The sequence below is a fragment of the Canis lupus genome, chromosome 7 (assembly GCF_048164855.1).
Source record: "Canis lupus baileyi chromosome 7, mCanLup2.hap1, whole genome shotgun sequence".
Taxonomy (NCBI): Eukaryota; Metazoa; Chordata; class Mammalia; order Carnivora; family Canidae; genus Canis; species Canis lupus.
In genome coordinates this window covers 55911432-55916709 of record NC_132844.1, presented here as the reverse complement: position 1 = coordinate 55916709, position 5278 = coordinate 55911432, and the positions used below count along the sequence as shown (strand labels likewise).

At 37.4% G+C, this 5278-nt stretch overlaps 1 pseudogene; it reads right to left on the bottom strand.

Annotated features, from left to right (window-relative positions):
- Positions 1-307: 307 nt before the first annotated feature.
- LOC140636420 (glyceraldehyde-3-phosphate dehydrogenase-like) lies at positions 308-1150 on the bottom strand (annotated as a pseudogene).
- Between the last annotated feature and the right edge of the window lie 4128 nt (positions 1151-5278).

Below are 5278 nucleotides of genomic sequence, written 5' to 3'. Positions count from 1 at the left end.
TTGTTAGGGTACAGTATACTTTATCGGTGGTACATGACAATGTAGGGCTCCCCAAACCCCTCCCCTTCTTCGGGGGATGGAAACTGTGAAGGTCCAGAGATTCTCAGAGTGCTGGAGGATGAGTTGGGGCAAGGACTCCCCAGCATCTGAGGGCCTCTCTCTTCCTTTTCCTGGGGCTGGTGCTCCAGGGGCCTCTTTCTCCTTGGAGACCATGTGAACCACAAAGTCTACCACCTGGTTGCTATAGCTAAATTCATTATCATACTAAGAATTAAGCTTGACAAAATGGTCATTATCATACCAGGAATTAAGCTTGACAAAATGAGAGCAATGCCAGCTCCAGCATCAAAGCTGGAAGGTGGGTATCACTGTTAAATTTGCAGGAGACAACCTGGTCCTCAGTGTAGCCCAGGATGCCCTTGAGAGTTCTCTCCAATGCCTGCTTCACCATCTTCTTGATTTCATTGTATTTGGCAGCTTTATCCAGGAGGTCGGTTAGATCCATGACTGACATGTTGGGGGGGAGGACACTGAAGGCCTTGCCAGCGAGCTTCCCATTCGGCTCAGGGATGACATTGCCTACAGACTTGGTAACACCAGGAGAGGCAAGGATAATGTTCTGGGCAGCCCCTCAGCCATCACACTATAGCTTCCCAGAAAGGCTGTCCACAATCTTCTAGGTGATAGCGATGGCATGGACTATAGTCCTGAGTTCCTCCACATTGCTGAAGTTGTCATGGATGACCTTGGCCAGAGGGCCCAAATAATTAGTGGTACAGGAGGCATTGTGGACAATCTTGAGGGAGTTGTCAAACTTCTCATGATTCACACTAATCATAAACGTGGGGACATTAGTAGAAGGGGCAGAGATGATGATACTCTTGGACCTGCCTTTCAAGTGAGCCCCAGCCTTCTCCATGGTGGTGAAGACCCCAGTGGAGTCCACAACATACTCAGCACCAGCATCACACCATTTGAGGTTGGCAGAATCTTGTTCCTGAAAGATGGAGATGGACTTTCCATCGATGACACATTTCCCATTCTCAGTCTTGACTGTGATGTGGAATTTGTCATAGGTGGAATCATACTGAAACATGTGAATCATGCAGTAGAGGTCAATGAGAGGGTCATTGAGGGTGACAATATCCACTTTGCCAAAGTTAAAATCAGCTAAATAGCCTGATTAAATCTAGGTTCTACTAGGCTCTCTTCCTCCCTGTTGGACAGATAGCTGCATCTTCTAGTGCAGGGTCAGCTGTATCCCAAAACACAATGGTGAAGGTTGAAGTAAATATATTAGGCTTTATTGAATGCCTTATCACCAGGTTGGTACCAACCCTGACAATTAAAGTAGAGGATTGAATTAAAATAAATCATTATTCCCAGGCACAGTATTAAAAAATTTTCTGACTCATTAATGTGTTAATGGGTTTTCAGAGATCATAGCTTATCTATCAAGGAACAAACTACAAACTGAAAAATCATTTGTTAGAGTGGGCAGCAAACTTGAACCAAAGATCACTCAAATGGAGAAAAACAAAATATCTTCTGGTTCATGAGCCTAAGTATGATGACCTTGAGCCAGGCACAGAGAGATGGAATTGCCAAGCAACTGAGGGGAACAAAATGAGAAATTTAATTCCAGGAGACATGAACAAAGGCTTCTAGAATATCTACAAGTATTTTGGGAGTGAATGTTTCAGAAGTGATTTGATCATTATTACGTTTTATTATGGGTTGGAAAACTCAGTTTATGGGCCAGGTTCAGTCTGCAACATATTTTTGTAAATGAAGTTTTCTGGAACATAAAAAAAGTCAAGTATGTTGAGCAAGAATGTATACCTTAATAGTGAAAATGAGATATAAAACTCAATTAAAGAAAAATAGGTCAAATACATGAGCAGTTCTCAAAAGAAAATAGGTGAATGGCCACCAAGTACATGAAAAGGTGTTCAACGTCATTAATCATCAATGAAATAAAAATAAAATCCATATGAGAGACAATTTAGAACTATCAGAATGAACAAAATACCTCAAAAATAATATCAAAATATCCCAAAATACTAGATGTTGATGAGTGTATTAGCTAATTATAACTTACTATTTTATCCTGACAGTTTAAAATGGCTTATTTGGAAATTTTACTATTTTCTTATGAAAATTCAAGATTCAACCATCTCATGACCTGGCAATTCACTTCTAGGTGTTTACCCAAGAGAAATGACATGTACAATAATGTTCATGGCAACCTTATCATGATAGTCCTAAACTAGAAAAACAAATCCATCAACATATGAATGGATTAAAAAATACATAATATCTTATTAAATGTACCTTATATGTAATCTTAGTAAATAATTAAAAATTACTGATAGATGAAAAAAATTAGTAGAGCTGAGAAATGTTATGTGGAAAGAAAGAATCCAGTTAATCTTACCTATTGTATAATTGTATATGATAATTTCAAGAATAGAAAAATCTAATGTTTGCCTCTGGGGTACAATGGTATTGACTGGAAAGGTATACCAGGAACTCCCTGGTAAGATAGAAATGTTTTTTATCCTTTCATGGGGATTATTACAAGGGTATTTATAATTGTCAAATTTCATAGAAGGAAATACTTAAAATTTGTATATTACAGAAAAATTATGGCTTGATTTTTTAAAGTTTTGACACATCTGTCTGTTATAGATTATCTTTAGATTGGATAAATGGGAATGCAAATCCAGATGAAAATGATAAAAATGTTCAAATGGTGTATTACTTTTCTTATAGGCTGCTTTAGCTGGAGTGTGAAATAGTGAAAAAAGGTTTAAAACTAATTTCTATTTGCAAATGAACTTTCCTTAAAGTCCGACATATATATTTCTTCTTGATTACAAATACATTATCAGATGCAAAAACCTATAGTTTTTCCATCCCCAGCCCACTATTTTTTGTTGTTGTTTTGGGGAATATCAGTTTATGTTGGCTGATAAAGTCACCTCATAGAAGAGGCAATGGAGGAGAGCTAAATAAATATTTATAGCTTTAAATTTTATTCCTTCAGGGATTTACTATATTAAAAGCTACAAGTTCTGTCCTAAGTAGTTATTGATAAGTGAAGAAAATGCTTTACTTAGTTTACCACTGCAATAAATCTGCTCCTAGAAAACCAGGAGATTTCCTGGACTGTTATTTATTTTGTGAATGTCATATACACAAGCCTTTGATAATCAGATATGACTGTTGTTTATTACACATGTGTGTACTTAAGTCTCCCTAGGAATATTTTTTTCTATGTATAAACATCATAAAGAATATTATTTTATATTCCCCTTGTGATATATAAGTATACTTTGTTTCTTCTCCTGCTCCTTCTCTTTCTTTGTTGTGCTTTGTAGATTTTCTTTATGAATATGTCACATTTAATGATAAACTTGTGTTGAACAAATCCATAGGTGCCATTTTTCCAATAGTATTTTCTCACTTCATGTCTCTGTCACATTGTGGTAATTTTTGGAATATTTCAAAATTTTCATTATTATTTTGTTATGGTGATCTGTGATCAGTGGCTTTTGATGTTACTATTGTAATTGTTTTGTGGCACCATGAATCCCAGCCATGTAAGATGGAAAACTTAATAGATAAATATATGTGTTCTGACTCCTCCACTGACACTCTATTTCCCTATCTCTCTCTTCCCACCACCCCCAGGCCTCCCTATTCCCTGAGACACAACAATATTAAAATTAGGCCAACTAATAACCATACAATGGCTTTTAAGTTTTCAAGTGAAAGAGTTGCACTCTCTCATTTTAAATCAAAGGCTAGAAATGACTACACTTAGTGAGGAAGGCATATCAAAAGTTTAGAGAGGCTGAAAGCTAGACTTTTTGTACCAGTTAGCTGAGTTGCGAAGTCAATGGACCAGTTCTTAAAGGAAATTAAAAGTGCTGCTTCTTGAACACATGAATGGTAAGGAAGTGAAACAGCTTTATTGCATATATCGAGAAAGTTTCAACAGACTGAAGAGAAGATAAAGCCAGCGACAACATTCCCATAAGCCAAAGCCTAATCCAGAGAAGACTCTAATTCTCTTCAATTCTATGAAGGCTGAAGGAAGTGAGGAAGTCACAGAAGAAATGCTTGAATCTAGTACAGGTTGGTTCATTAGATTTAAGGAAAGAGGTCATCTCCATAACATAAGAGGGCAAGGTGAAGTAGCAAGTGTTGATGTAGAAGCTGCAGCAAGCCACCCAGAAGATCTAGCTAAGGAGAATTAATGAATGTGGCTACACTAAACATCAGATTTTCACTGTAGATGAAACAGACTTCTATGGGAAGAAGATACTATCCAGGATCTTCACAGATAGAGGAAAAGTCAGTGTCCAGCTTCAAAGCTTTGAAAGATAGGCTGACTCTCTTATTAGGACTAATGGAGCTGGTGATTTTTAGTTGAAGGCAATGCTAATTTACCATTATTAAAAACCTCAGGCCCTTAAGAATTATGTTAAACCTACTCTACCTATGTTCTATCAAGGGAACAACAAAGCCTGGATGACAGCACATCTGTTTTCGATATAGCTTACTGAATATTTTAAGCCTGCTGTTGAGACTACTACTCCAAAAAAATTTAAGATTACTGTCAAAATATTAATGTTCATTGACAATGCACCTAAGATCTCTGATGGAGATGTACCACCAGCTTAATATTATTTTGATGCCTGCTAACACAACATCCATTTTGCGTCCTATGAAAAAATGGTAATTTAAACTTTCAAGTCTTATTATTTAAGAAATGCATTTTGTAAGGCTCCTACATATAGTGATGCCACTGATGGACCTGGCCAAAGTAAATTTAAAATCTTCTGGAATGGATTCATCATTCTAAATGCCATTACAATATTCATGATTGATGGGAAGAAGTCAAAATATCAACATTAACAGGAGTTTGGAAGAAGATTCCAACTAAACTTTGAAGAATTCAAGACTTCAGTGGAGGAAGTAACTGCAGATGGGGTGGAAACAGTAAGAAAACAAGAATTAAATGTGGAGCCTGAATTGTGCAATCTTTTTTTTTTTTTTTTTTTTCTTATGATAGTCACAGAGAGAGAGAGAGAGAGGCAGAGACACAGGCAGAGGGAGAAGCAGGCTCCATGCACCGGGAGCCCGACGTGGGATTCGATCCCAGGTCTCCAGGATCACGCCCTGGGCCAAAGGCAGGCACCAAACCGCTGCACCACCCAGGGATCCCTGAATTGTGCAATCTTATGATAAAACTTGAGTGGATGAGGAG